At 38.6% G+C, this 25,824-nt stretch overlaps 2 long non-coding RNA genes across 7 annotated transcripts in view; one reads left to right on the plus strand and one right to left on the minus strand.

Moving 5' to 3' along the window:
- LOC111251554 (uncharacterized) overlaps positions 1 to 25,824 on the plus strand; it is a 115,886-nt gene that overhangs the window by 19,624 nt on the left and 70,438 nt on the right. Inside the window, exons 4-5 of one of the 6 annotated variants that reach the window (XR_015327779.1) lie at positions 6,186 to 6,250; positions 6,430 to 6,735. The exons of 2 other annotated variants lie outside the window; for them this stretch is intronic. This is a non-coding gene — a long non-coding RNA (uncharacterized LOC111251554). Of the gene's footprint in view, positions 1 to 6,185; positions 6,251 to 6,429; positions 6,736 to 11,071; positions 12,018 to 25,824 lie in introns of those variants that run through there. 3 more of the 6 variants (XR_015327783.1, XR_015327780.1, XR_015327778.1) reach the window with 3 other exon arrangements.
- LOC147755631 (uncharacterized) lies at positions 12,028 to 25,456 on the minus strand. The gene is made up of 3 exons (XR_015327786.1): positions 25,108 to 25,456; positions 19,949 to 20,051; positions 12,028 to 12,451 (listed from the first exon to the last, which is right to left on the minus strand). It is a non-coding gene; the product is annotated as an uncharacterized LOC147755631 (long non-coding RNA).

Raw genomic sequence — 25,824 nt, forward strand, 5'->3', positions numbered from 1 at the left:
ATTATTTTTGCGATTCCCGTTGTAACCCTCCAGTTGTTCTGGTACGCTCATACTCCCATCTATTAAGGTAGCACCAATCTTCTCGACATCGTGTCTCTATTTGCCCGAATCTGACGACTTCGTACTGTATACCGTCGCTTGCTCTCCGGGCTAGATTCATCCGTTTTTCTCTCAGGTTTTCTTTCGCACACTTGATCTTCACAACTGAGCCTCTTCCGCCCCTTACCTCAGCGCTGGCATCCGTATAGACCTGAGAAAACAAGGATGACCTTCGCTTGTCAGCTATCCGGCAGATAGCATCCTTTTCCATGGTTTCTCCGCTATCCACTTCAGTTGGGAAGGCATCACACGGACACGCATTTGCCTGGCGTCAAATTTGAATGGATTCGTCAAGCGTGGCCCTTGTCACGGCTACTAAATTATAGAAATTTCGTCGGAAACTCACAATATCGACTAGTAAGTAGGGCTTTTACACCCAACCGCGTTCGATCAATCAGTATTTGTGATATATCTTTTAGCATTATATATATATATATATATGAAGGTCGCGCTTCTTCGCACGTAGTATACATACATCCCAATACATTAGGTATAGTGATTTCAAATATGTAACCAGAATCGTATAATACATTAATTTGTCAACCATAGGCTGTTGCAATTTATCCTAAGCAGACCAACAGGGCTATAAAAACTACAGGAGATCTTTCTCGAGAGATACAGTATGCCAGCAGTGATTTTTATGACCAGTTTCGCAATCAATACCCCAACAGTCCTACAAGTTAGAGGATCAGAGTGCCAAAAACACATAGACGTTCCCTGCGATGATATATGCACCCGCATATATATATATATATAACTCGGCGTATCACAAATTCGAATATACTACAAGAGAAAGGTAATGAAAAAAATATTAGAGACAATCAATGTATAGTTGGGTTAACCGATACGAATACTAATGCGACAATAATCCTCTATGTAAGCTATACGACAATAGCACAAATGAAAGCAAGTGACCCAGCTCATGGATTGTCTGTTCAATAGAAATTGACATGAAGGTAACAAATGGTTGTTTATACTCTATGCCCGTTTAAGTCTAGATTTTTCTATCTAGAACAAGCCATATGTGTTTCAAAATCAACTGTGAACGACATCGCGTGTTATGAAAATGCTATTGCCCCATTTACAGATTGTGCAGCTCTGGATAAGAAATCCAATTTGTATTAGGCTCGCTCAATTTTTAAATAACATAATAACATCCGTTTATGCTCTATAGAGCTAGCTTTCGCCCCGCCCGAATGGTCCCACAGGTTATATAACAGGCTACAACATAGTATGAGGACAGCGCCAGAGCTCACTCAAATTATATGCTGATAAAAGTCTTACCTCAGGGTATTTTAGCGGGTGATCACTGCGCAATAGGTGCAAAATGGGCATTATATAATAATCGAATTAAATAACAGATTACTGGAGTCTTCAGGCCGTGCTGGTTAAATTAGGTCAATTGATGACCTAAGCACGAATATCGTGGGAGTAGTTGCCACGCAGACTCTGACGATACGTACAACAAGCAGATGCTCAATGATCTATATTATGTTGTGAAAGCGTTAGTGGTTCGAAGCCTCAGAAAACCTAAAATAAATATATATATATATATATAAATGCGATCGATAGGGAAATTCTAGCTGCAACTTGTTTTCCTTTAAAGCAGTACTATGGCATGATAGCGAATTGAACCGTTACCGGATTTCGGCGATGGGGTACCGCCAGTAAAAATTCGATGTTACGCAGAATCTCAGCTAGGTCATACCTATCCTTGAAAGGACATGCACGCATTCAGTGGTACGAAAGCAGAAACCTTTTGAGAGGACAAAACGGATTAGTTAGAGTGAAAGACACCCCGTTACCACCCAGCAACATCAGCAAACTTTAGTAAAACCAAAAACCTACCTTCTAGGCTCATTAACCCTTTAAATAATATTTCTTATAACAATAATCGACGCATCGTAACTGTCGGGACACTTGTCGACCTTATCGTTAAGTAACATTTGCTTTCAACATCGAATCTTCAAGTTAGATGTGTGAGCAAATAATTTTCGAATTCTTGGAACAAAAGCTCACGTAGTCCTACGGCATTCGTTTGACGATGAATTTTTACAAAATGTACAATCTACTACTCTATTCGAGAGCGGCACAGGCCATTGAAGTTACCGCCGGCTAACTTGTTACCTATGCGAAGCAACGGGTGCACCATTAGGACAATATGTATGAAGCTGCGAACGGAGCAGTTGATGTCGAGCGTGTCCATTGCTTAGCGATCGCTTGACACTCTATTTTTTCACACTTGAAGTATCCTTACCTTATGCCACTCCAGCGCTCGTATACTTTAATGAATCGACGAATTATTGACACATGGCTTACGTTCTTCAAATTGACCTAGATAGATCCGGAAGTTGACAATAGACTGTAAAACGAGAACCTTGTACGATGCCTTTTACTAAAGCGAAAATTGTAAAAGCTAACTAACTCTGATGAGGTGGCACAGTACGCTAATCTGGACTATTATTATAGTAATGTCAAAAAGGACAACGGACAAAGGTAAACGCTACCCCCCAGCTTTTATCGACGCGCAAAGTTACCGTTGACGGTTGTTTTATGTGTCATAGTTAAATGTAATTTTTTTCATTATTCAACTGCATCGAAGAAACCTAAGATAAGACGTTACATACATAGAGCATCTGTGCTTCTCGATGGTACGTTTTGACATAAAGATCCAATAAAAAAAAAACAGGGAATATTATACTCAAGTAACTGCACCGCTAAAGGGGAACCGACATCGGTTTACCAGTTTGTTACCAACAGGTAATTGATATCGCCAAATTTTCCCCCACGACGAGAAGTATACGTGATATGAAACTAAATATAACTATAAATATTATTATTTACTACCTACAGAGCGGAGTTTTGCTACGTTGAGAGTATTTTTCTTAGCAGCAAGATGCTTCACATATAAGCTTTACTTTGTTGTTACGTAAGCAAGCTCCGCAAGCCATAGCAAAAAAAAATATAGCCAGTATTGATTTTCAGATTTTGAATGAAAATTCAGTCTAGTTCGAACCATATTCGACTACATCCTCTAGCAACCGTAGGCCTCGCGAAAATTAACCGAAAATTTCTATTCATTACTTACTCATTGCTTTCAGCCATCGAATATTTTTTTTTACGCTTTTTTCGCATAATATTGGTCCAGCTTTAATATTTTCTTCAAGTCTATTCAGCGTCTCTGTAGGCAAACTAAATGAAAACGCATTTGTTTTATATTTGAAAATCAATTTTCAGCTATGACACGCACGACCACGTAGTACCAATTCTATAACGCTTCACTGCAAGGTAAATATTCTAATTGCTCCGTGCGTTAATTTTCCATTAGTAGCAACGTTAAGCTGAGTCCTGCTGTAATGATGCTAAAGTTAAACAGTGCCTCAGTTTACTGCCTGAAACTTGAACGACCTATGTAAAAATCAGGATATTTTAAGAGACTGGAATATTTAGCTCAAGGTACGTCGAGTACATTGGAATTCTTCGTGAATTCGGTTCATCATACTTTAATTCCGGCCCGACCTGCAAAAGAGGAACTCAGAATTAGTGGCCTCACTGGAATGAAGTTCATCGGGGCTGGGACTTATTCTTAGCCCACACAAAACAGGGATTGCGCTGAAAGTTTCTAATGGTACCTAAATTGTGTAACTCAAACTCTCCTTCGAAGAGCATCGGCTACCTATCGGATTCACTCATCCATCATCACTTGTCACTCTGAAAATATTTTTCCTAAAAACTTATTTTCAGTCGGGGTCCTCATAGCAGTTAACGTTTTAAAAACAATTTAAACAAGCTCGTAGCTTGCAAGCTTCACCAGCGGCGTAGAGCTGTACTATAATTCTAGATAATGTTACTCTGTCGCGCTCAGTTTCAACGTACATAGAATGTTTAGGTAAAATTAGTATGTTTTATCCATCCAAATAGAAAGAGGATAAGGAGGGGCACATATTGAAAAATAACAATTGTTGCTAAAACAATAAGAGTTGGATATTGCTCTGAGGGCCACAAGAACTATTTATATTTGCTTTCTCGCTCATGAAAGGGGCATAACATTCGCTGGCATTTTAAATCCACGTCCTATGTTTTGAGTAGGCCAAGATTTAATTTAGGAACGATTGTAATGCTCCTAGACATGATAGACAAAAAAAATCGCTTTGCAAGAAGTATCCATCTAAGTGCTTGTAGCCATTTTTTTTTATCGCTATAGGCCATGACAAAATTGTCTTATTTTCGTTGAGAAAGGTATGGCCTAGCTTGAATGGCTAAAACGTCGTTTTTCCTTTTCTACCTGTTCAACTATTGCAGTTACACGATTATTTTTTCTTTATCTAATTGAAAACCGGAGACTTTTCCAAATATATTGTTAATTTTATGTCCCCTCGTACTTTCCACTGATTGAAAATATCGTCCAGAGTATTAATGATGTCACTTACAAGACTCTAAGGTAGATTCTTTATATTTGCTAGTTTTGCGAGCATTTCGAAGTCTCTCTCCTTGTCAGATACTAAAATGAGATTGGCTTTAACTTTGTTCTGTTCAGTTCTGTCTTTACACATTAGAAAACTCGAATTCCCAGGGTATTATAAGACTACCTGCACTAGTGCTTAATCTTCTGCGCGGTTAACTTTTGCACATAACCTCAGGAGTCAGCATAGGCTTGTGTGAAGCTGTCAGCTATATTTATATTTGTCATCTTCAGAATTACCAATTTAACAATTTGAGAAAGGACGTAATCAAAAGATTCAGTCTGTTGTCTTGGATCTGGCCCCCGTACTTTAGGAAAAACAGAGCAACCATTGGAAACTTGTAACGTTGGCTACGCTCGAAACCGGTGACCTCTGGCGGATTTTTTTTTTATATAAAATGTATAACCTATCCTGTAAATTCTAAGATGGCATATTCTTGTCCAAACTTGAACATCTAACTTATAATATGCGATTTTGAAACGTTGTCAGTATCCACCTGCACTGATCTTTGATCATCTGTTTGGTCTATTTTTACCTTTAATCATAAGCAGTAGCGTGTACTAGTCTGTATCGAATTAAATTTTGAATCCTAGTAACTTCTAGCAGTACCATCTTTATTAGAAATGCGACAAAACAGGTAACTTGAAATTTACAAAGGTTTTTCATTAAGAGAAATTGAACTGTAATCGAACCAACTCATTTGCTAAAGTATAAGGGGTAAAAATATACCGATACGCAGAATTTTTTAAACTTATCTTATTTTGTTTCCTTAATCATTCGCTACTTCGTTAGTTTGACCTTCGAAATTCTTCTTCGAATATTCGTCAAACTATTTTGTGTCTTTAAAGAGTGGACCTTCAAAATAAAAATGCTATTTATAGCTTTTGAGTTTACTTCGTCTTATTTTTTGGTTATTATCTTATCATTATTCTTTTATTAAATGGACGATATGATTTTTCCTAAGTGCCGGGTTGCTGGAGAGCTCGTTGCATATTAACAAAGGAAAGAAGTATAACCCTTAGTACGCCCCATTTAAGAAAGGGAAGACTTTTTTTTTTTTTTTTTTATAGAAGATTTAAAGTTAAAACAATCAATAACATAAGAAATGAGTATCAAATTGAGCTGTACCAAAAGAAAATAAATAAACTCCAAAAGAATAATTGATGCGAAAACACATTTGTTTAACATTAAAGAATAACAGAATATCTAATAAGAACGATATTTCAACGACATAGCGAAGTCAGCTTATGGTAGGCTGGCCACCTTCGTAGCACTGGGTCGGTTGAGGATCTGTTATACCCCTGTCCGTGTCGTTTTGTAGCCATCTTGCCACGGGCTTAATAATAGTGCCAAATCGAATCCAATAGAAACGAACGTGATATTTCCTAACGGGTTTGATGCATGATTGAATTCTAGCCCCTTTGTGACGCTTACGATCTCCTTTAACGCCTTGTTCAATAATAGATATTTTATGCATGTTTCATCATAATCATTCACGTTGGCGTAAAAATAAGAAAACTGAATTAAATTAATATTTAATATAAATTTTCCTTCATGTATACATCGCGTGCTAACTCACTCTTTCGATCCTGTTGATCGAAAATTTCAACGACTTTTCCGCAGATGTAGATGAGAGATTTTGTCACGATCCGTTCGTTACCCAGTTGTAAGAATGAGATACTTCGAAGGTAATTTCAAATAAAAAACGTGCATCTCACCATTGATTTCAAAACGATATTTTAGATCAAGCCCATTTTTGCAATTTTTTTTTTATTCAGTAGAAATTGATGTCTTAACTAGTTCTATCCCACCTATTTATTGTCTTCCGGTTGAGACTGCGAGCATTATACATCTCTAACTGTTTCAGGGTAGGCGTGTATTCTGAGGCTCTAGTCAACGCGCTCTTCTTTTCGTCTGAAGTTGTGTTTAACGTAACCTATATGGACGTTATACTCTGCGTAGCTTGAACAGCTACCGCGTAAAGCTCCCACCCCTGTCTACCTTACCGTATTTCTCGCTCGCTATGGACATTCAACGCCGAAAGTAAAAAGGGAAGGCGTTGGCGCTAAAGGACAGCTGCCCTAATGGTTCACCCAACAGAGCTGCAAATAGAAAAATAAAGCTCGTAGAATACAAAATGTTAAATCTCTTTATCTCCCCGCACCACGTCGATTGCGACATCAATACTGACGCTATTCAGCTACTGCTGAAAGGAGTCATTTCATTTGGCGCTTGCCTTCAACGTGGAGCTCACTAGAAAGAAGCGTGCCTATCCTATCTGACCGTTGTGCTTGGCACATCTGAATAGATAACAAAGCACGTTATGGCTACGATTGCCGTGATTAAGTCCTTTGAATACAGAAGGATATGAAAAATTACTGAGTTGAACTCCGTTCAACATACTCCTAGCCGAAATGCACACAAAAACGTGTTAGTTCTTAGTTTAACAATTTGTCATTAAAAAGGCGATAAAGATTTTATCTTTACTTTTATGACTCGAATGAAAAATAATTGTGCTACAATTTCAGTTTTTTTTTCTAATCGATACAAAGTGGCTATGGAAGCGAGAGACCTGTTCTAGACAACAATTACACTAGATTGTTTTTAATATGATCCAGTTTAATTAGACATTGTATAGTATGCACAGGTGCCTTTCAACCCTTGATGTTCTAGGTTATGCCGCATGAGAGGTAGAAGTAATTTCACTATCTTGAAGGTAATAACTCTACGTCCAAATAACGCGCACGACGAGAAGATCATAATGAATTCAGATAAATCAACAAGATCAAACAGTGCTTGAAGACAGAAGAAACGCGCTGCCCTAACGTCCATTGAATAAGTAGGATATAGTTTGTTGTTTATCTTCGTTTTGGCAGTATTATTAGTATTTATACAATTCAGCTTGTTAAAGCAATGTTATACAATATATATATATATATATTATAATCTCTTAGACAAATTACCACTACATAAGGCAGAGTCGAGAAGGAATATTTAGATAGACACTTCCGTTTCGAAAATTTGCATTCAAATAACAATGATGTTCGAAGACCTGAGCTGTAAATACTCACTTAACAACTGTGTTTTTCAAGGGATGCTTATGATGCCGTCCGCTAATCAGGTAATGCTCGACCTGTTACCGACCTAACAGTTCGACGCCGTTATTCTTGCCCGTTTTAATACTGCCCGTGCCGTCCAGTCCATCAATGATCAGAACAGCAAGAAAAATTGAATAACTAGGGTGCATTTCCTACTTGACCCACAACTAAAAAAAACATTCTGATAAAGAAAGAAGCATCTTTTACTCAAACAAGCCTTCGAAGTATGAAAAGAAAACATTAGCACCAGCAGACATTACCGGAGAGCGTCAAAAAATAGGAGTAACTTCGCCATTCTAGGCAACATTCGAACGTCCTTAGGTCATACTGAAAAACGACGTCTGGCTAAGCAGTTGCCAGTCACTAAAATTTCCCTGGAAAGGTGCCTAAGAAATTTGGAAGGGTAAAAAGTCTATATTTAGACTTCGGAACGCAAGCAACAACTAAGAAATCGCATATGACATGCGGGCTTATGTAGACGGTAAATTCTAACTTCTAAAACTCGTTTTCAAATTCTATGGAGGCAACCGAGTCCCAATAACTTATACAGACAGAGGATGCATACAATTATATAATATGCTCTTTCTTTACACGAAAAGCTTCTCAGCGTCGTGAAGAAGAAAACAGGAGTTTTTAGCGTAAATTAAATGTTGTTTGAAAACGACTATGGAGGAAATTAGACGATGATCATGTCTGTGAGTAGCATTTTCCGAAAGTGACTACCCCTGGCTATGAGAGTGAGACTAATGCTCTGGCTAAGACATTTCCATTAACAAAAAACTGGTAGCATTAGTAAGCCAACGGGCACATATGTGTATTGGCATGCGATTTATTATATGCAGGAAGTTCAGCAACCCTACGAGAGGCACAATCGATGTCAGAGAATCTGAAGGCCAACAATCGGTGCAACTTATTTTTGAAAATCTTAAGTGGTCAGTGTGATTTCAACCGAAGTTTTGACGCCCTAAAAGGCGTTATTATTATTATTATTCTTCAAAAATGAGCATTTTTATTATTAAAAACACAAGAATCGCTGATGCACAACCAAGAAGACGAGAAGAGATGTAGGTTTAGAAGCATGTGTATTTCCCAAATAAGCATTTAGTACAGCTTTATTTCAGCTCTATTTATTACTCTAAAGAATAGCGTTAGAAGCGCAAAGCTATATTCTTTAGTCCATACCTAAAACTCCGCTACACAGAAGGCGTATTATTGATAAAACAAAGTGTGCGCGTTTTTTTTCTAGTGTTTTTCCTTGTTTATTTTTCACCGTTTGCTAGTCAGGCTTTCCCAGGCCGAACTCTGCTACCTAGTGTTAGCCTCCGGGTATCCTTTGAGTTAGTTTTCGTGTACACACCACTTCGTTTCGTTAAAGCTAAAAACGTTGTTCAAGTCCGTCTTGTCCATAACTAAGCATGCTAGAAGAACAACGTTTGGCAGTCGCCTATTTTATCGAAACAGATCCCTGTTTAGGTTATAGTGGTGGACGACAGCGATAGATAGTCGCTAAACACTGTAGAAAATTGACTCCGTTATAAAGCTATTCTAGAATAATATAGCTAGCATAAAGTTATTAGGCAATGCTATTTGTTGCGAAAAAAATGTGCGGTAACTTGGAACTCAATGTATGGAATAGAAAAAATCTATAAAGTAATTAGAAGTAGATTTCAATCGTGCGGCATACCGAAACCCTTTTCTGATTGCCCTTTGGAACTCGGATGATTATACACGAAGTGAAGGGCTACTAAATTGGAAAAAATACAAAACGTATAACGCGTGTATATGTTACACAATGCACCACACAAATTCCCCGTAGGCTAATAAAGACTCAGTTATATTTCATGTATAATCTTAGACGAGCCAGTGAGGACCTATCCGAGTCGGATCTGACGAAGTGTTTTGCTTTATTTACGCGCCCATTTTCACTTTTCTAATTATAATATTTTGATTACTTGTCGTTAATTTGGATAATTTTCGCTGTATTACAAGCATTGTGGTCTAATTGGCTTTGAAGAGCTATTAATTAGTTTTTTGTTATACCTCAGGCCTCACTGTCCTTTGGGGACCGTCTGAGTACGGTCGAAACAAAGTGATGAGCAGTCTAGACGGACCGCTTTACATAAAGTTATTAATTACCATTTTCATAACAGCGTTTGCATCAAGCCCAGGATCAGAGCTACTTGGGTCACAATAAGAATATAGGAACAGCGGTCGGGCCCCTGTCAGAAATAACTGACTGTACAGAGCAGATTTCTATATAAGCGCCTCTAATATAACATAAGCATGCCTCTAGTCGTCTCCTGTCTTCTTATCGTTCTGTTTTCTTATCGTTTTTGTTTGCGGGTAAGATCACATTTGGAAATTTAGAGACGTGCTGCCGTTAGTTTCTACATAATAACTAGAAGTCGTGTATTTTTCAAACAGACTATGGTTCTTATTCAGGTTAGTCTTAGGAAGTGTTTGACAGCGGTGTTTGCCATGGCGATATATTACGTGCACTACAGCTGGTGCTGCGTGCCTATCCGATGGCGGGATTCGTTTCTGACTCAAAAACACTTATTCGACGTCAACCGAAGATGAGCTCAATTGACGTACGTCTCTGAAATAGAGTCAGCCCGTCAAGCCTAGACAGTCTTAGTGCCAGAGGGAGAAGCTAGCCTATGTTGATTGACGTTTTATTATATTTTATTCCTTTAAATAAACGACAATTTAACCTTAGCGTTACCGTCATCGAGACAAACTGTGCCATCGGCAAAAGGGGAATAGAGTCAGTACGCATATCACGTCTGAAACGCTTATCGGGTTCTCCGAGGATCAAGAGGCTCTCAACAGTGATAAGGATCGTGCATGTTCAGAACGTGCTTTTAAGTAAAATCTTCCGACATTGGCGTCGAAGCGAGTCGGTGCTAGAAAAAGGGCCTGAAACAGTGTCCACGATGCCCTAGATTGCATATACTTGGACGTTATTGAATGCGCATTGCGTGAAGAAAATGATGACGTTATATATATATATATATATATATGAGCCCAATAAAATTAAAGAATAACATCTTAGAATTTACGAAATTATCTTTGAATTTATGTTTACTCGATTGAGTTTTGTGGGATATATTTTGCATGGGATAAGAACGTATCAGTTTGTCCAGGTTAGCTTTGAATACGTGTTCACGTACGCAAGATTTAATCCAGAAACCCAGAAGTGGTATCTAAAGAAGCTGTTAGTTGAGCGGTCATGAGGCATCACGGAGCAACCTGAGCCCATACCTTCACTGCCGCTGCAAATGCAGTACCGAAAATCGAAAGCAAACAAGCCATTTTTTAAAGTACAAATAGTTCCTGATCAGTGTGTGAGGCCTGTAAGATAGTTCATATGAACGGCACATCGCTTATTATGTTTGTTGTCATTTGCAGATAAATAAACGAAAGAAGAGAAGTCAGAGGGCATTTATCCCAAAGACTAAACGACAGGCGCTCACCATACGTCATCAACCTTCGTGACACCTTCCAAGCCGAAGAACTCTTTCAGCACCTCAGCTGAGCTGCTTCTTAATAGGCTACTTTCCCCGGCATATATATCGTGCGGGGCTGTATCTGATAGAAAGGAGTTGTTAGCTTAACTGTAAAATCGCAACGAAAGAGGCTACAAGTAATTTGACGTCATTGTCCTGGTAAAGGCGCAAAGGTCCTGCAGACCAGGCACGCTGGCATTATTAAGAGCCGCCAAAACCACGGTAGAATTTACAGTGTTAGGTGTCTTTTACTTAGCTCAAGGAAATGTTTCATGGCTCGTTATTGTTCAAATTAGTGTGTGTATATCTCTGCTGAGAAGCAGAGGAGGCGCTACTGTAATCGCCTGTGCATGAACAAGATCCACTGTGGATTTAGCCCTGTTGTGTACTTGTATCTAGCGCTATCTATAGCGCCATTTAATTACGGAAGTAGCTACCGCTTATTCTCGATGGAAGCGCATCATAGACTAGTCGAGAGGCCAGATTCTCGCCGGTCCAATATTCGCCAGGCCACCTGTATCGATGACTGTCAATTGCAAGGGGTAATTTTCATAGATTATTATTACATTAGTTATATTACATCAATCCAACCAAACCGGAACATCTGGCTGTTGCAGTTACCTATTGTTCTATAGTTCTGATTATCGCCATGTCTAAATAAAAGCATTTCGATGAACGGAAAATTCATGGGACCTGGACGCTGATTTATGGTACACTGGACTCATCAGTACCAAATTAAAAGAAGCTATTGGAGCCCAATTGTTTTTCATACCATAACGTAAAGTCTCAATGAGCTGCTTTCATACTGGCCGTCTTATATGCACCTGTTATCTATAATGGAGCTAAACCCACGGTGCATCTTGTTTATCCACAAGCGAGTTCAGTAGCGCCTCCTCTGTTTCTCAGCACAAATGTATGTTTGCTAGCATAACAATCCAGGATAGCTGCTAAATTATGTCTACAATACCAAAAAATCGCTGACCCCATTAGCAGTTTGTAGTGAGAATAGTTCATTTGTCTTCTGCAACGCATCGTTTAAGCCTCCTGCTTTCTTTTAAAAAGATTCATTTGTGCTTCTTTTACGCGCATTCAAGTCCTTAATGCTGAAGCTGTCCGTTCTTGGCCCGGCCAATTTGTCCGACTCGTCAAGTGGGAATAGGTATCTCATACACCCTCCCCAGCCATCTGCTGTAGTTTCGACATTTCGCTCTTGGGTGGGCTAGGTCTTCGTCATCGACAACCGCCTGTCACAGCTCTTAAAAGCCGTTCTTCCTCGGTTGTTCTGGAAGTGAAATTTCGAAGCTAACATAAGTTTAGGATGTAGTAGCAACGAAATGGGTAGTCTGTGTGGGTCACGATTCATCATATTCTATGGAGAAACAGTTAAGTGTGTACGAAGACATGAATCTATTTTCAAGCTTCGAGCACATATTATCTACTAGTGCGATACACTTCGAAGTCGACAAAGTGTACGCAACTCTATGCCAATATAGCTTTCAAAAACTGTCATAGTGGGTGTCGCTAGATCGATGACCCAGACCAAAAAATCTTTCATACCTAATAGATATGTATGTATTCCACATTATTTGTGTACATATGTAAACCCAACAATTGTTGTACTAAGTATGTATTCGATGAATCGAACTACGAAAACAGTCAATGTAATTCTGTGCATCCGTGAATCGGCACTAAGAATCATGCGGCTAGCGGTCAATTTAAGCGACCACTGTTATCCTTTTCAAAGGTGGACGCGCTGTGTTTAACCAGTAGAATTTGGTCGAAAGACTACTCGTTACAATGACTGGCTGTACTGTAAATATATAGTTTAGATACAACAGTCGACTGTATTGCCCTTCATCGTTGTCTTGTGCTGGCCTTCGATATCTAAAGCATTTCGAGGATAACGAACGACCATAGCTAACCCGAATCATTGTGCTATGAAGTGAGAGGTTTTAAGAAGTTACTTTTTACCGACTTCGACAATCGCTTCGTTACTGTCGAAGGCAAGACCTCTGTTACGCTGAATGTTTCGAATGAAAATCATTCAAGCACACAACGATATGCTTACCTCGATAGGTAGCGAAATGGCCACTCACCGCCTACAAACACCTAAAAATAATCGTTGCGTCGTTATCTATGAGAATCTGCCTCTGCGTCCCCTCCTGTGCGTGTGTCACACAAATTCTAATCTTATCGTTAGGAGATGTACAGTCCGTTACTATACCTCATAGTGGCAATGGGAGTCTATGCATAGCTGTATCCAAAGACAGCTCCATAGGGGGCAGTGGGTCGCCTTGCAGCTGTTCGTCGAACTCAGTGATCGTCGTCAGGTTAAATCGTTTTCATGTTCACACGTACATTACAAAGAGTATTTTCGAGCTATTATTTTTGATAAACAGCCTTTGCCAGATCTAGAAGATTTAATACCTCCATGCTTAGTAGCCAGCAGGTTGGCTAAGCTGGTCGATCTAATAACCTAATCTGGATTGTAAATGATTTTTAACTGCCTAAATAAAAAAAAAATCCTGTAAGTAGATACGCAAGGAGAATATGATAAGTTTTTCCCCCTTATTACAACTGAGCAATTTTTTTTTTTCGGAGTACTTTATTATGGCACGAAGTGCACAGTCGAAACATAGCCGTCGTCCTCAACAAATATATGTTAACATAATTCAATCGCTGCGTGCCGTACACGTGTTTTCCCGGGATGCTTGTTTGAAAATTCGATATTAAATCATGACTGAAAGACGCGTCCTATTTGTTGCTGCTATTTAGGACAGCAGTCGGCAAGCTTTATCGGCAAACCTTGTGCGATGCTTCGAAGCGCACAACATGCCTATCGTGAGTTTTATTTTCCGAAGAATATTGAGATCTGCTTGTGTCATGCTAAAATGCTGTCATAAATGAAGTAATCAGACTGCAGATATTCATAGTTGAACGGCTAAATCGTTAGACAGGTCAACTAGAATTCGGACCAAATCCCAGCCGTTTTAGTAAGAAGTAGATGTATTCAATGAGGAAGCCCAACTTTTCTGTTTAAATATTAACATATGAGCTTATTATTATTGATTTATTCGAGAGACTCAGCATTGCCAGTTCATTGATGTATCGTAGTTCAAAGTGCACCTTTCAGCCCTAAGAGAGCGAAAAATATCAAGTACCCCGGTAATTAAAGAAATTAAATCAATTAAAATTTATAAACTCAGTAAAGCTCAATAGTGGATCAAAACTATGGATTTTAGGTGAACGCATATTATTTCCAAACGGAAAAAAACACCTATCTTCACGAGCATGAAAAATATGAGATTTTAGAACCTTTAAAGATTAAAATTTTAATATAAATTGAACACTAGTAAAAGAGATCTCCATTTCAAAATTGTTTAATCTAGTGAAAACATTAATTTTTAAAACTTTAATAATCTGATCATAAGCTAATTACAAAAAACTTACCATTTTATGTTAAAAAAAAATACTGAAGACTATAATCAATCGTAAAAAATGTTTGACTTTAGATAATTTTTTTTAAATCTTTCAAGTGAATATCGTGTTCAAATATAATGAATTACAAAATCTTGTAGAAAGTCATGGTACCCTGATCACGAAAATTATCAAATTTTGAATATTTAAACCAGCAGGATGTTCTTTTTATATAATGTTACCACCTTGAGTTTTACAGATATAGCTATAAACAAACTCAAAGAAAATTTGTCCACCCTTCTTTGGAGGCAGGTTGTGTTCTTTTTTTTTTGAACGCAAGATTTAGCGATATTTGCCTAAAACTTGGATCAAGTTGGACGGCTGGACACCGAGCATGGATCTGCAGCAAGCACTTCGACTCGTTTGGAAATAAACCGAGTCGTTCAAGGAGAACAACCTTATGACATTCAGTTGTATCCTTAAACTATGAAGCGAAAATTACGGTTTCAAGATTTTACCGTATAGCGTATTGGCATTTGGATCAAAAAACCATGAAAAGCACACGAGTTTGACGTATGTTAAAAATTTATCCGAAATTCGGTCCGAATGCAAATATATTTTGTTTAGTTGTCGCACCAGACTGCTTCCAGGTCAGAAACATCAACATTAAGAAATTAGCAAATTGTGAAGCAACATTAACTAATAATAATAACAAATAATCATCATTATAGCAAAACTTTTTATTTACAAATATTTTCGTCTTTACTAAAGCGGGGCAAAGATTGTGTATTTGCAGAAACAATTTGCCGCTGCCCTTCTCGACCTCAAAGTGTACTACTACTATGTGATTATTGCTGAATAGGACAGTGTAGGCAGGACAGAGTTATCCATTTCGGCCGAGAAATGGCAACAGTAGTCCAAATTTAGCTCGTATTGGGACGTATTAAACCGTGCGGGCGATTCCAACGTTACGATTTAAACAAATTTTATCAAGCCAATTCACTTTATATACAGTCCTTTAGCAAGCCACAGAAAACTGGTCATATAATCAACGTCCATCATATTCATGCTGAAGTGGAATATCTTCTGCAGTCAGCCATATCGAAACAACGTGTCATGTTCATTTTTTTTTACTGAAATCTGTGCTGATTTTAGCTAATCTTATTCTTTGCCTAAAAGAGAGTTCGTGGAGGAATTAGCTGATCGATCGCGTACCTGCTGGTGACAAAGGGAGAACACTGGAAATGAGTAGAAGCTACACTCGAGTTTCGTGGAGTGATTTAATGACACAAGCAGCTACAAATGTGATTTAGCATATTATCTATATCGCAAGATAAATCCCTGCTGTTCGGAGAAGAAACAATGTAGGATATTTGTTTGATGTTTTTTGGCACTCTGCATACATGTACGCAGGTGTACCGCCAATGAGGGTGCCGCCTCTCAGGTTTGGGATTAACGATTTGCCACACTGGTAACCTAGAGCCGGTTTGTCTCGCTGAATTTATCCGGAGTTCCTCTAACCATCCGAACAGCATATCCGACTGTCCCTTTTCTATCATAGACTGATGTTCATAATTTTCGTTCTATGAACATTTTTATTGTCAACGCTGATCTCTGAATCAATGATAGTCGCATGACACGCAGATCCGCATTGACTACTTAAACCATGGCATCCCCTCGTCCTGTGTGGTTTTAGTTCTCACGTAGAACTCAACGCGTCATTCAGTCTGCGGAATCACATTCTATTAACCATCAGATAAAAACACTTGCGTAAAAACCGTTTAGAGAGTAATATGCCTCTATTAGTTATTTACGGTAATGAAATTACAATTCCGCTGAGTAACTGATCAACTTTTATTTATGAGAAGTTCGTGAAATTATACAAAAAAAAAAAAAAAAAAACTTAATGTTATAGCTCTTAATATTCTAAAAGAATATAGTTTGATTTTTCATCGTCGTTAGTAGATCTATCAAAAACACGGTAAAATGATGAGTAACAACCTTTTGCCGGGTTAAATGTTAAACCTAGTAAACGATTGTTACTTGCTGCCGTTCGTTGCGTTGAAATGGCTATTCACAAAGTTGTGAGGATTCCAAAACCTTGTCAAAACTAGGATTACCAAACACACGTGTCCTAATTGGCAGTGAAAGTACGTAATGGAAGGACTACCTGGAACGTTGTTTAAGTTAGCCCCCGCAGTACCGGCACGATAATAAGAAGCAGATAGACAGACGGACAAATGGATAAGGACACTGAAAGCTGGATAAAACAAAACGCGTTCACTGTGCTAAGTTCGGTCGTATCCTATTCCGTCAATTTACGGTTAGTTATTTTTCTGTCAACAGTGAAAGAAAGCATCCAGGACATGTTTGTATATACCTGCTTCTCTCTTGAAAAAACGCCAAATTTTAGACATGTCCAAGCCTGACAGGGAAAAATATCTGTAGAACAGAGATGCCTCGGGAACAGAGTTGCTAATCAAGTGTGAGGGAAGGCACCTACGTTTTTAATGGGACTCTTTCGTAATAGTATTGATGTGACGACTGTCGGATCGATGAGCGTACCTTATGCGTACGATAGGCAGCCCCTATGGGGCAATACTAAGCGTTGACAAACTAAACCCACATTTCGATAGGTAAAGGAAGTAAACGAAAAGGCCTGTATATTGACATCTAAAGCAAGCTAAAATCTCAGGACTTGCCTATGAGGGTGCTGTGCATAAAGGTCCTTCAAACCAGTAGTGTTTTGGTTCGCAAGAGAATGTCTTTCGATGAGCGTGACATATTTTTATTGGGCACACAGTAATGTTTAGTGACTGTAATCCATTGTAAAAACTAGTCAACATATGCTGGGACGTCTTTTTTGTTCACAGGTGTTATAACGTTGTACTACTACTCTACCGTATTTATTCTAAACGTTCAGTTGGATTTAGCATTGGCACATTAGCTAAAATTGTTTCATACAGGTAAAAATATGCCAGTATCATTCCTCTTTTTGACCGTTTATCCATTACTTGTCTATGAAGACCGAATGATTTAGCTATAAGATGCCGGGTAGTTGCTCGTAACAATATATATATATATATGAATCCTTCACCCTGATAAAGCTCCAGTTAATATACAACCAATGAGGGGTAATAGAATTACCATGATGTGTATTAAAAAGGGTAAATAATCATCTGAACTTTTAAAGCAGAATGACGCGATGAACAAACGAATGAACCTGTTTGGAATAGCGATGCAAGCATGTTATATATATATATATATATATATATATATATATATATATATATATATTGTTTTGCGTATTAAAAGCTGCGACGCGTTTCAATAAACGCTTTTGCTATGAAATATCAGATAAACACAGCTGACTACTCTTTAAACAATGCAATAGAGCCTTGGGTATTGTTAGAGATCTAGCATCGACTCTAATATGACCTGTTTATTCCTGTATTGACTAATTAGTGACCAAAAGCCTCAAGTCTGGTGCACATCTATTTTCATATGTAACTAAATCATTATCAGCGAGAGCGTATGAAGTAGATATTTAGATCAAATGCATAGGACACACTATATTCAGAAGGAAAAAACCTGAGAAAATATTTACCTAAGGGGGATTACCACTTACAGAAATAAAAAACGTTGGAATAATAACGCAGCATACTGATAACGACGGTGGTCATTGTGAATGAAAATGAAACTGGTCTTTGGGGCAAAGGTCATCTATTGATCTAAGGCATTGAAAGGGTACAAACATCTACGAACGATGCTGGCGGTTCGTTCGACGCGAATCTCGCTGGCTGAATTTTACGTTTCGGCGATTGCTTGAATTGCCGTGTCCTCCTAAACGTCGGACAGGAGCTTTATGCTTTGCCCTAGCCCTAGTGCTGTAAACGTAGTCAAGCTAAGACACCTACCTAATCGGTGTCAATGGCGTTTGAATTCCGCGGAGCGAGTTTCGTCCTTTAACGGCCGGAAAAATATTCGCCGCGAGTGAACAGGCCAGAAAATGAAACTTTCTGCTAGTGTTCCTTTCGTTTGAATGTTGTGTCATGACGCCATAATATCAGGAAGAATTGTTTGTTTATTAAGAAAGCTTATTAAAACTATGGTGAAACCGTCGTACATCTTTGAACGAGATGGCGTACCCGTTCATCAAGCAAATCACTGTGATCATACGAGTACATTCTAATTTGAATCCAATGGATTATTATGAATGGAACGTGATTGACTGAGGCTTTAGCAAGTGTTGGCATGACAACGTCGATTATCTCATTCAAAAATATGTATGAGACGTTTGTGGATGGTTCAGACCCCCCCGCCGCCGCCGCCGCCGCCGCCGCCGCCGCCGCCGCCGCCGCCGCCGCCGCCACCCCGAATCAATGATGAGGGGTGATAATTCTATTAACTGAGTCCGTCTATTACGTTATTAAAGTGACCTAAGTACATGTTCCAGGAGCAACGCTTTTCGAGGCAAAAAAAGTCAATTCATTATTGACTTTACTAATAAGTGTTATTATTGAAAAGGTCAAAATAGGTTTATTTATATAGAATAGAAGGTGGCAAACTAAATTAAGTTGGTACAGTATTAAGTTATCAGCGTATAGATGAAACTGCCGTATAACATAGAATCGTTGCAAAAAAAACGGTATTATGTTTGTGGAAGCTGCATGGACGTTATACGCATTGACTACCTCTTCATGTGGGGCGAGACAGCTTCGAATAGGTAGGAGCCGGTTACGGTAGATGACAATGTAACAACATTTCCATATCAGAAGTCCAAAAAATCGACCCCCAACTGAAATACTAGCTGATCAAATACAACTGCAACTCGGCCTAAATGGACCTGACTTATGAACTAGCAATATAATAACAATAATTAAATTAATAATAAAATAATTAAATTATAAAATAAACTAATATAGCCATTATTAATATATTGCTGTTTCGTGTGTGAAGAGTCACTAGTCTATTATGTAGCACATTTCTCTACGCAGAGAGACTATACATTATACTTGGCTTCTATACAAATACGTAAGTATTCTGTAATAGAAGCATAAAGTTACACATAAACCTAGATAATCACTATCACAGTAGATCGCCTATATATGGTTAAGTAACGTGCATTGTATGAGAGAAAAGGCTGTATTTCGTTCTTGAGGGGAGGTTTTATTTAATATAATAAAAATCAACTGTTTCCTTTCGCTTCGTGCTTTTCTAAAAAGATCTATTATTCGTACTATTAACGAAAAAGGCGTTCATAATACCTGTACTATTCTTAGTCATTCGAGAGAATTTACGGCAGAGTATCGAAAAGTGCTACGGTATCCTGTTTGCTCTAACATCAAATTACTGAACTTACTCTCATAAAACACTTCCGCCATTCCACTCCTGTCGTACTCCTAACGGTAAAGAGCGCCACTTATGTCGCTTCTAATAATCATTAGCTCGGTAATCTTCGTTTTCTGAAATTGGAGCATTAACAGAGATTTGTTTGAAACTGTTACCTTCACAGTTGGCAAACGGATGCGTTTGTAGTTTAGGCCGATCAATCGCTCTGTCTATGGGCATAGGTCTTCGTCAGGCAACAATAAGGGTTAACGGCCTGCTAATCATTAGCTGGTCGAAAGCTAATATTAACGATATTCAGCTATATTATATTATTATTATCTGGAGGATGATGCAGGGATCTGCAGTGTCTGTGGGTCTTACTATATAGGTGAGATACAGTTGCTTTCAACTAGCACATAGATGTACATGCGATGATGCAGTGGCAACTACTAAACTCTGGAGTGATCTCCGTTCAAATACGTAACATCTAATCAGTCACGGATCTTTTACTATTGGAAGCCATGTGTTTGCACCAGTGTCCCGTTGTCAACAGCTTTCACCTGATTCAAAAGACGCTTTCGGATCTTCAAATCTTATCATTGGTGTAAAACGATATCATAAAAGCCTGTCATATAAGCTAGACTTCGTACGCGGATGATGTACGGTCTCCTAAAGTGAGCTTTTAACTGTTACTGGCAACATAATGTAAGGTTTAGATTTGTTTTTATTAATTATCAGAGAACTGGGTTGAATTATTATTTCATTGTGACTGGAAAAGCCGATCTTTATATTTCTGTGATTTACAATGTATAGTTCTTTCTGTGTCTTCTGCTTGTGTTCAGTATACGCTGACGCTTAAAGGACCATTAGCTATATACAGTAAGCATTTCCATCTGCGGTGTTCCTGCATAAGATCATAATCCAGAACTCCAGTCATTAGAACCGCTCATATGGGTCTAATGTGGCTCCATTGCAACATTTCTGCATGTTCTAATCACAAGATTGATCAATTGCAATGATTAAGCGACTACAATAATTTACTACTACGATACCATTTCCTGCCGAAGACGTATAAAGTAATTAAATAATCGACGGGTATGTTTTGTCAACGATTACATACCCAGGTCATGAATATTGAATATATTCGAAAAAAGCTTAGAATGTATGATTCGAGAAAACTACATAATGAACGCAATGTATAATATATCTCCGCGTTCACCAACGTTTATCACCAGGACAGCGACAAATTGCCATGTGAACTATTGGTGCCTGTCAGATTTGCCGTACACATAGTTTATTGCACGTGCTCGAACGCATTAATGTCATGCCCAAATCGGATGAAGCACGATGACCTATTTCGTGCTTGAATATGCATGAAAGTATGCTGCCATCCAGGCCTTGTTCACCGGATATCTGCCTCATGATGCGGTAAACTATGTATGGAGTTCCTACCCGACTGGCCTAAAGCGTATTACCGTTCGCAATGCCGTAAGCCCGGCAGACGCCATCAGATCGTCCTTTGTCTTCTGAGACGGTTTCTTCGGTTATTTATGTCTATTTCTTTATACTGCACTTAAAGTCATCATCAGTGGAGTAAACCTATTTCAATTAGCTAGATGCATCAAACATTGGAAATTGTGGAGTGTTAATCAACGACTGCTGGTTGTAGTGTCACGCAAGGAAAATCTTAAATGTAAATTGTAATGTGTGTTTCTTTTTGCAGCGGGAACGGCCTTTTAATAAGTGATTACCCAACCCGTACGAGGCGTGTATATGAAACAAATGTTTCTTATACGTTCTCTTCGTATTCGAATACTATTATTTTTTATACGTATATATATATATATAAGTATGATACGTGTTCGGATTGGAAAGGTCAAGTATTGTTTCAGGCTGCTGGTTTTGAGGACAAAACGCGATCTCGTTATGTCTTTTTTCGGTTTAGTTTGAGAGCTCCGTTTGCAGACCGTCTGCCGGTTTCGAACCTGAAATACCTTATGTATCTTTAAATTTAGTAGGTAAGTACAATACCACTGCACGATTGCAGGACTCAATTTGTGTTGCAACAGCTATCCAGCGAAATGGTCGCAGACCGCTTTCTCTCAGAGCTCGTACCGTAAGAAGAGAAAGGCACTGATATCAGCCTTTTTAATTAATAAAAACAAGATTTGTCGGCTTTAACGACTAAAAAATATTGCCGCATGCGTTTGAAGAAGGAACAACCTCTTCCTTTTTTTTGCTCGAAGTCTAGGGTCGGTTCTTATTAATGTTGAACGCGAAGCTTCTATTTATTTTAGGACTTCTCAGAACTCCTGGACACAGTCCTTGCAACCCGGTGCTAATTGGAATGGTTTTGCACGACGTAGGTGCGACCGGCGCAGTGACCTATTCTGGTTACGCTATTTCACAACTCTGCTATGGTAATATTGTTGGGCCGACATCTTTGACCGCTCGTCCTAGGCTGCCCATAAATATGAAGGCGTAGGAACAAGATAGCAACCTTTTAGCAGTATTTTCGTACCTTGAATACGGTAATAGCGCGTCAGTCCGCGGCGATAAAAAAAAGGGCCTTTCTCTTTTTCGCAGCTCGTTCACCGGTCAATCACGTTTATTTTTTTTTCTGCCTTATTGGAATACTAGTGCCCTGTATGACCGTGTCACTCGACCAGTATAAAGATTATGATATACATTATTCATCTGCTGAATGAACATTGGTTTGTGTGTTATCAAATCCTAATTTTCCGTTTGTAGGTTACCTATGTGAAAGTAGTAGGTAAATATATAAAGTTAAAGCATATTTTCACTGATGGAAGTAAAGCTTGTTTCGGATGTAGCTTTACTGTAATTGTTATTAAATAGGGACAGTATCGGGTATGGATTATAGTTTAATCGTAATTTGATAATATTATGTAAAATAGAGATACATTTAATCCTGGTTTATTTTATTTACAATTTAAATTTTGGCCAAATTATTATTCTTCGCATGCGGTCGCCTCGATGGCTAAATCTCTTCTGGTTGTAGAGCCAAGGGTTGCCGGTTCAAGCCCCGCCACCATGTACGATCTAGTAAAGTACGGAGTACGCATACCCCCTAGATATGGATGCGTGTCTAGACAGCGACCGCAAAACACTTGCAATAACAAAATCACATATTTAAACCCCTTTGCGGCTGGTCAAACAGTGGATGCTTTTGATGCCGCGGGCAGCGACGATGGTCGCACCGGTATTTAAAAGTTATTCTATAATATTACTGGCAAATTTGACCCAGCGAAACATGCAACTTACACTATCCCTCAGGACAGAACTTTTCTGTGGCCAGGAGGTTTGCTTGCCAGAATACACGCGGTCAATAGAACGCAACCGCCAGCCCCATTTAAGGCGGTAATCTTGCGAATGTGTTTAAGAGATAGATCTAACGGTTGTTGTGATGTATATGTATATAGAATAATTAGATTGCAATTTCTAAAATTGCGCTGCATGCGCCAGCAGTGCGCCATACAGCGGCTGTAAAAACCGATTTTTATATGCCTGTGATTCATGAGGTATAGGTTTTCCTATATCCTTTATTTGTTGACACTGACGCTTAGAGGGCCATTCGTAAGCATTTCTAGCGATACGGAGCTGTACGGAGTGTCCCTGCATAGGATTATATTCAAATAGTCCAATCATCAGAAGGTTATTCATGTGGATCCAATGTGGTCCGATTTCATTGGCACTGGAGAAAATTGTCGAATTATAGCAATAAATTTAAACAAGATTTTTCTTATAATGTCTGTCATAAAAAGCCTATTGCATCTGGCTTGATGGACATTAGTTCGAATATTTCGTATTGTTACTAGCTTTCTCGCCCGATGAAAAAAAGCCTAGCAAAAAAATTACTTTCTTTCTGTATTATATAACGGAATTCTAGCAGAATGAACTTAAAGTGATATCAGGCTTTCATATATGTATTTCTCGTTCTGTTCGCCCATAAAACTTGTTGTTTTACTAATAATATAGTAGAAAAAAGACTGGATAGAGATGCTACTGTGCGTGAGTTTATTTAGGGTTTTTGGCATTCATTATCTCCTCGATTTAGAATAGCACGAGGGCCATTTATTCGAGCTAGAATTGTCTAAATCTTCGCCACAATTTACTCAGCTTACGTTTTACAGCAAAAAAAAAAAAAAAAAAAAAAAGAGAAGGTTTCCTAAGTATGTTCTAAATCTGCGATTTTAACGTTGCGTTGAGCGTTTCATCAAACGGCGTATACCAAGCGCAGGCAAAAGATGGCAGGGTGACTAGGGGACGTTATGTTATATGTCGGGTAGCCTAAGATACTATTGCCACTCTAATGCGATCAATAAATACATTTTGACAAAGTAACTAAACGAGGCGGTTTCCAGATAGACAGCACAGCCCTGCTCTAAATATCGAGGATAACCACTGGATTTGTTACCACTGGATTTGATAGCAAGTTGTTGACAAGTTGCAAATAGGTCAACTGTGTAGTGAGTAGAGATGGGAGGCTCATTCCGTAGTTGCCTTCGCTCGAGAAGAACGTGTGAGTCTATCCTGCACTAGCTATCTATCTACGAATCTATAGACTTTTAACAATAATAGCTTCAGTAAGAGCCTCGACATATTTTATGGATTTTTTTTTTTATAAACTTAGCGATTTGGTAAGTGTAACCGTACCACTGAAATATGTCGTCGAGTGAAGAACAGTCAATAATTTCTCTTCGCACAAAAGTGAATTAATCTAGAAATTGGATTTCTAGGAAAAATTTCGTAATGCGATAGCGGATTGGAATACGAAACGATTGCAGAACGTGGTCAATGGCAATAAGTTATAACGTAGCGACATATTTAAAAATGCGCGTCCAGTCACCCTTCTAGCGCCATCTATAGAAGAAAATTCACGACGTTCCATGCGTCACGATGATTGTAACACGACAACATATCCCTAACAGCCAAGACATGTGCGCAAAAGAGTGTCGGAAAGGTACATAGTTACATAAAAGTTTTCCATATCCGCAGACTACGACAGGATTTCCTCGGCGCCAACGCGCAGTTCCCACATCAAGGTACCTTCTATAAGTTGAAGATCTACTTGATTAAGTCATACTCTCATACATATTCAAATGATGCATGTTGCAATGAAGCACTATTGGAAAATGCCAATTATATCGTTATGCCTCTTTAAAATACCTGGCTCTTCTTTGAAAAGTCGTTCTCACTACACAGATTTAGTAATACTGGCATATTTTAAAACACTCGTGTTGCTGGCTTCCATTAAATCTGTACTGGAACATTAGTCTGTATAGAGATACGCATGGAGTTGATATAGTAACATTCCAATAGCAGCATAAATCCGATAAACACTTTCGCGGGAAAAGTCTTAAAACACAATACGGTCATTCGGTGCTAACAGAAAGTTCCGGCGATGGAACCATCGATCAAAACACAGTATGAAAAAAAAACATGAACTCTAAAGTATTAGTTGCTCAGAGAAGGAGTACGTGCTGAGTACTGCTATTAAAAATACGTGTTCATAGCGTTATGGAGAATACTTTTAGCCGGCCTGTAGCGCTGAGCAGTCGTTTTTATATTCTATTTTTATTATACCTACTCAATGACTATACCCGTCTTTCCTTCCCCTGGCAGCCGGACTGGAAACACACTACTTGCCTGGTAACTATTTTGAATATCGCTGCTCGAGTTGCCATTGCCTACCGTACTTAACTTCGACATATATAGAAAGCTACATTAAAAAAAAAAAAAAGGCGAACATTCCATGTTGTCAGATGCTGAAGAAGCGATCGGTTGGCAGAGTCATAAAATCGATCTTATATAGCGACGAAATACATTTTGTTATCGCCCAAATTGTACGACCTTTGCACTGTTCCCTGATAAAGACCTGAGGAA

This window comes from Varroa destructor, unplaced genomic scaffold (assembly GCF_002443255.2).
Source record: "Varroa destructor unplaced genomic scaffold, Vdes_3.0 BEIS01000005.1, whole genome shotgun sequence".
Classification (NCBI taxonomy): Eukaryota; Metazoa; Arthropoda; class Arachnida; order Mesostigmata; family Varroidae; genus Varroa; species Varroa destructor.